This window comes from Phyllostomus discolor, chromosome 6, assembly GCF_004126475.2.
Source record: "Phyllostomus discolor isolate MPI-MPIP mPhyDis1 chromosome 6, mPhyDis1.pri.v3, whole genome shotgun sequence".
NCBI classification, from domain to species: Eukaryota; Metazoa; Chordata; class Mammalia; order Chiroptera; family Phyllostomidae; genus Phyllostomus; species Phyllostomus discolor.
The window spans coordinates 156,552,803-156,559,917 of record NC_040908.2 but is presented as its reverse complement, the minus strand read 5'-3'; the positions used below and the strand labels follow the sequence as shown (position 1 = coordinate 156,559,917).

Genomic DNA, 7,115 nt, shown 5'->3' with positions numbered 1-7,115 from the left:
AATCAGGGGGACACCTTGTGAGCGAGCGATCCCAGCCCCAGGCCAGACCACACAGCCCATGGTTCCAACACTGGGAAAAATAAACCCCCATAACTTCTGGCTATAAACCCAGTGGGGGTTAGGGTGGCAGAAGAAACTGCCAATCTCTCAAGAAAGCCCAGAACATACGTAAACCCACTCACTCTGGGAACCACAACCAAGACAGCAACTGGAGGGGTGCCAGTCACATAAGGGAAGTGGGTGAAGTGACTGGGAAAGGGGGGAGTGCCAGGCAAGCCCATAGAATCAGCCAGCAGCAGCATTGTCCTGTCTTCAACCCCTTCCCAATACCCAGAGCCGCAAAGGAGTGAAGCAGGTTGCCCTGCCCTGGCAAATACCCAAGGCTGCACCCCATACAACTTAACAGGTGCGCTAACCAGGAGATCAAAGCAGTTCTGCCTAGTACACAGACAAGGGGAGGCTGCCAAATGAGGAAACAAACAACTATAGCCCAAAAGAAGGAACAGAACCAAACCCCAGAAAAAGAACTAAGCAATGAGGTGATAGCCAACCTATCAGATGCAGAGTTCAAAATACTTGTGGTCAGTATGCTCAAAGATCTCACTGAATACAGCAAAAGCATAAGGGAAGAAATGAAGGCTCTACTAAGGGAAAAAAAAATTCACAGGAAATCAACAGTGAAGGAGGAAGCCAGACTTCAAATTAATGACTGGAGCATAAGGAAGAAAGAAATAATCAACCAGAACAAGATGAAGAAACAAGAATGTTTTTTAAATGAGGAAAGTTTAAGAAGCCTCTGGGACATCTCCAAACTTACCAACATCTGAATCATAGGGGTACCAGAAGGACAAGAGGAAGAGCAAGAAGCTGAAAACTTATCTGAAAAAATAATGAAAGAGAACTTCCATAATTTGGCAAAGGACATAGACATACAAGTCCATGAAGCACAGAGAGTCCCAAACAAGCTGGACTCAAAGAGGACCACACCAACACACATCATAATTAAAATGCCAAAGGTTAAAGATAAAGAGAGAATCTTAAAAGCAGCAAGAGAAAGGCAGAGAGTTGCCTACAAAGGAGTTCCCATAAGACTGTCAGCTGATTTCTCAAAAGAAACTTTACAGGCCAGAAGTATTTAAAGTGATGAATAGCAAGGACTTACAGCCAAGATTGCTCTATCCAGCAAAGCTACCATTTAGAATGGAAGGGCAGATAAAGTGCTTCCCAGACAAGGTACTAAAGGAGTTCATCATCACCAAGCCCTTATGATATGAGATATTAAAGGGTCTTATTTAAGAAAAAGGAGGTCAAAACTATGAACATTAAAATGACAATAAAGTCACAACTATCAAAAACTAAATCTAAAAAACAAAAATAAACTAAGCAAACTAGAGCAGGAACAGAATCATAGAAATAGACACCATTTGGAGGGTTATCAGTGGAAAGGGAGAGAATAGGGAAAATGGTACAGGGGTTTAGAAGGACAGTTGGGTAGGTACAGAATAGCAGGGGGAGGTTAAGAACAGTACAGGCAATGGAGAAGCCAAAGAACTTATATGCACCACCCATGGACATGAACTAAGGGGGGATCACTGGAGGGAAGGGGGTACCAAATGGAGGGGTGTAAAGGGGGAAAAACTGGGACAATTGTAATAGCATAATCAATAAAATATACTTTAAAAAAGGAAATGATTAGGGGACAAACAGAAAGCCATCATTCCATCTGCGAGCCAGTTAAACTGTAATGAACCCTACATAATCTGGCAGAGAGTCCAAAGCATTTCCTCAATTTCATGAGCCTCTCCTGGGCCAGTGGCCAAGGTGGGGCAAGGCCGTGAAGGACAAAATGCATATTCTTGAACAGAAAAACCCTTTCCATAGCAAGCAAACGTGGGTCCACAAATAGCCACCTCTGTAATCTCTAAGATGGAATAAGCCCAAGTTGCAGCTGGGCCAGGGAAGCTTTTTCCTCTCCACAGTGAAAGGCAGGAGTGTCACTCACTCTCTGCTGCCACACGGTTTTCTGTCTCCTGGGCTGTGCGTGCGGCTCAGACGCTGTCGGGTTGATCTGCTTAACGCTCTTCTTTCTAGCTTTCCTGCCTTCTGCACTAGAACTGCTGCTTTTATCTGCCAGCTGCCCCCCTTTCATTTGCTCTCAATGGTTTTGTCCAACGCTGGACTGATCTTTTTTTGGTGGGGGAGAAATAAAAGAGATAAAGTGTTGGCTAACCTCATAAATGAAAAAAAAAAGTAAAAACATAAATGCACAAAATAAGCAATGACTACAAGGAAGTTAACCACAAACTCAGCATATGTAAAAAGAAACATGAGGCTCCTTCCCTGAGCTCCATGTAATTACATTTGAAAATCTGGATGCAATCAATAAGTTTCTACACAATGTCAATTATCAAGAGAGATGGAAAATCGAAACTAATTGCCTTAAAATAAATAGGGAAAGGTGTCAAAAAGCAAACCCCCCAAAGAGCACCAAGCCTTAGTTTCACAGGACTATTCTACCAAACTTTAAGAGATTAATTACAATGCTATTTAATTGTTTTAGAAGATAAAAAAAAAAAGAAAAGCTTCTTTTTTCAAAAATCAATAATATTGATACCAAATGACAGGGCCAGCACAGAAAAAGAAGATAACAGACCACTCTCACAAGATTTATCTATTCATAATTACCGTGTAAACTGTTACAGAATCAAACCTAATAGAATTTTTAAAAGATAGCACACCTTAGACTACGCCAGGATTTCTCAATGGCTGCACTATTGCTGTGTCCAGACGTTGCCCAATGTCCCCTGGGGGCCAGAATCACCCTGTTCTGTTTGGTTTGGTTTGGTACCAAATTACTTTAACTGAAGGAACAGTACAAGTGAAGAACATAAGTGGATGTTTTGTACAAGTTATAGAAAGGGCCAAGGTCTACCTGCACCTCCAACACGCACACACTGCCTTGGCGACCAGGGAAGTCGCCAAGTGGCAATGGGAAGGCAGCCTGAGGCTGAGCCCTTGTCACTGTGTCCCAGCCCGTGCTGGTCAAAGAGACGCTCTGCCACATCAGACTCAGGGGCCCCCGACCTGCTCATGGTGGTCACGCAGTCACCCAGCTCTTTGAGGGCTTTCAGCGGCTCATCCAGGTAGTGCGTGTCACTGAAGTCACACGAATGAGGGTCGTCTTTTTCAGGGGTCAGTTTGTGCAGTTTCAGCAGTGACTGATTCACACTTTTTTCCGAGTGGAATGCACACTCCGTCTCATTCAGCCCACTCTCCCAGCCATCACAGGCCGGTGTCTTGATATCCTGAAGGAAGATTTGGCCACCTCATTGGTTCTGCAGCTTCTTCAGTTTCTCAGCGCATTCTCTCTCTCCTCATGAGACTGGTGAAGAAGATATTTGGCCAAGTTCTTCAAAGCCACACCATGGTGGTCAAAGTAGTAAGACATGGACAGGAAGGTGTAGGAAGCATAGAGCTCCAGGCTGATCTGGCAGTTGATGGTGGCCTCCAAGTCCTGGTGGTAGTTCTGGCACACCTGCCAGGTGACATGGTTGTCATGATGGGGGGCTGAGGACAAATGGCTGAAGATGGGGAGTTTTGAGGTGCTGGGGCGGTGGTGCAGCCCTTGGGGCGGTCCAAGGGCACTGTGAGGAGGTGGCAGAAGGACAGGTCACTGGTTCCATCCAAGCACTGTTGAAGAAGGAAACCACGGTGACTGTTGGCGAAGACTGTCGAATCACCCCCTGCTGGGAATCACTGGCAAGGGACCCACTTCTGTCCAATAACTCATGAGACGTCTGCTAGGGGGAGGCAATTTGGGGGAAGTTTTTCTTTCTCCAAAAAGAGAGCTATGGAAAAAGACCCCCTCTCCCTTCTTTCTTTGCCTACGTTAGTGTTTGGATATGAAGCCAAAAACTGCAGCAGCCACCCTGCTATCAGCCTAAAGATGAAAGGCAAGGTGGAAAGAATCCAGGTCTTTGATAACATCTTTGAGTCACGGACTCACGCAATTCAGAAGACTGTGTGAACTCAGGTCTCCCTGTGATGCAAAATAAAGGTACGCTACATTACTTAAGCCCACGGGACTCACTTAAGGAAGAAAGTACCCTGCTGAGACCTGGTGAGTCCAAGGAACAGAGAGGAGAGTAAGAGAGAGAGGGACGAGGTGTCGCCTTTCTGGGGAGGGAAGGGTCAGGCTGGAAGCAGGCACGTAGATGAGGGTGTCGGCAGGAAAGAAGCAAGATGGAACCTTTGCTGTCCAATTCCTCCCGTCACAAGCCCAGGACTCACCTGCTGAAGTCACACAGGCCCAGAGATTTTCGCCTGCGTGGCACACTGGGGCTCCTCAGCCTCCCCGTTTTATCAGATGGGGAAACACAAGCCCGGAGAGGGGCATGAACCCAAGATCATAAAGCAAATAACAGCACACTTCTGGGTTTCCGGCATCCAGCCGAGCAACCTTCCCATTTGTATTGTCTGTTCCCTGTTTAAAACCCGATAGGGCTCCCTCTGGCCTCACGGTCAAAACTTCCAGGACCTTCCTTTCTCACCTCTCCTACATCAACCCCAACCCATCCTGCTACACAAATTTTCTCCCTTTGAAGTCATCCTCCTGTCTGCCCCCAGCACTGCTCTTGTGGCTTTCCCCAGCCAGGACCTAGCAACCAGATACAGGCTCTCAAATAATATCTGTTGAATGAGAGAGTGAATGAATGAATGAACGAATGAATTTTTTCTCCTTAAAATCTTAATTCAGCTCCTACTCCCTCTATGAAGCCCAATGAGTTCTAAATCTGCTCTCACAGATGTCTCCTTTCCTTGTACATTGGGGATAAAATTCAGTCCTCAACAGCTTCCTGTGTCTTAGCTTTCTGTCCCTAACTAGATTGTTCATTCTTCAGTATTCACGTATATAAAATTTAACTCCCAGCCCTATGTTGAGAGTTCTATTTCTAGCTGTATTATAACTCAGTAGAGTCTCTAACCTTCCTGAAGTTGTCTTCTCATCTTTACAGACAGAAATGATCCCTTGCCTGCCCACTCATCAGGTTGCTGAGAATGGCCTGCCCATTCATAAGTTGCTGTATGGGAAGAAGCGCTGGAAACTGAGGTGGTGTTATGACAGTAGGTGCCATAACTGTTGACTGATTAAAGAAGCCAAGAATCAACATTTATTGAAAACCTGCCAAATGTCAAGTAGAAATTAACTGCCATAGCACCATTGTAGTTAAGAAATACAGTGCCATTTTTACCTATCCAGTGATCATTAGCCTTTTTTCAAATATCAGCACCCCAACTTTTCTTTGGGGGAAATTGTGCCACTCTCCATCATGTATTTTGGGTGGGCTTCCAGCTTATGATGTAAGTTCCCTTGGGGCTCCAAGGGAGGCCATGTGGCCTATGCCTCAGTTAAGCTGCATGTCCCATCCCTCTGATCACAGTGAGTTCAGGAACCTGTATACAGTCCAGCCCAGACCCTCAGGATGTTTGTGGGGACCTTAGGGTTGAGGGTAGCTCCACTGTCTGGCCTCAGGACTGTGGGAGATGCAGGAGGGCCCCCTGAGGAGTGATCCTATCTGAGAATAAAGCCTATAAAGAAGCAGGACTGAGCAAAAAAGGGAAGCCTAGTCTATGTAACATCCATTAAAATCCTGGATGCAGCCATGCCTGAAGTCATCCACTTACATGAATCTGTAAATTCCTTCCCCCACCCAACCCCAAACAAATTTGAGTGGGATTTTATGTCACTTGCACACAAAAAGCCCTCATTAGCACAATACTTGAGACGAACACAGCTTATTTTTTAATGTAGTTTATTGATTATGCTATTACAGTTGCCCCATTTCCCCCCTTCACTCCCTGCACACCCTCTCTCACCCACATTCCCCCCTTTAGTTCATGTCCATGTGTCATACTTATAAGTTCTTTAACTTCTACATTTCCCATATTATTCTTACCCTCCCCCTGTCTATTTTCTACCTACCATCTATGCTCCTTATTCCCTGTACCTTTTCCCCCTCTCTCCCCCTCTCTCTCCCCTGTTGCTAACCCTCCATGTGATCTCCATTTCTGTGGTTCTGTTCCTGTTCTAGTTGTTGTCTTAGTTTGCTTTTGTTTTTGTTTTAGGTGTGGTTGTTAATAATTGTGAGTTTGCTGTCATTTTACTGTGCATGTTTTTTATCTTCTTTTTCTTAGATAAGTCCCTTTAACATTTCATATAATAAGGGTTTGGTGATGATGAACTCCTTTAACTTGGCCTTATCTGAGAAACACTTTATCTGCCCTTTCATTCTAAATGAGAGCTTTGCTGGATAGAGCAAATCTTGGACATATGTCCTTTCCTTTCATGACTTGAAATACTTCTTTCCAGCCCCTTCTTGCCTTTAAGGTCTCTTTTGAGAAATCAGCTGACAGTCTGATGGGAACTCCTTTGTAGGTCACTGTCTCCTTTTCTCTTCCTGCTTTTAAAATTCTCCCTTTATCTTTAATCTTGGGTAATGTAATTATGATGTGCCTTGGTGTGTTCCTCCTTGGGTCCAACTTCTTTGGGACTCTCTGGGCTTCCTGGACTTCCTGGAAGTCTATTTCCTTTGCTAGATTGGGGAAGTTCTCCTTTATTATTTGTTCAAATAACTTTTCTACTTATTGCTCTTCCTCTTCCCCTGTTGGTATCCCTGTAATTCAGATGTTGGAATATTTAAAGATGTCCTGGAGGTTCCTAAGCCTCTCCTCATTTTTAAAAATTCTTTCTTCATTCTTTTCTGTTTGATTGTTTCTTTCTTCCTTCTGGTCCACTCTATTGATTTGATTCCCAGTTTCCTTCCCATCACTATCAGTTCCCTGTACATTTTCCTTTATTTCACTTAACATAGCCTTTTCATCTAATTTCATCATTTTTTCATCTAATATGTGACCAAATTCAACCAATTCTGTTAGCATCCTGATCACCAGTGCTTTGAACTGTGCATCTGGTAGGTTATCTATCTCTTCCTTGCTTACTTGATGTTTTCTGGAGATTTGATCTGTTCTTTCATTTGGGTCTTTTTTTTTTTTTTTTTTTTTTTGTCTTAGCATACCCATTATGTAGTAAGCGGCAGAGCCTTATGTATTCACCA

General features: G+C 44.2%; 1 pseudogene; it reads right to left on the bottom strand.

The window, feature by feature from the left end:
- Positions 1-2,909: 2,909 nt before the first annotated feature.
- LOC114499002 lies at positions 2,910-3,705 on the bottom strand (annotated as a pseudogene).
- Between the last annotated feature and the right edge of the window lie 3,410 nt (positions 3,706-7,115).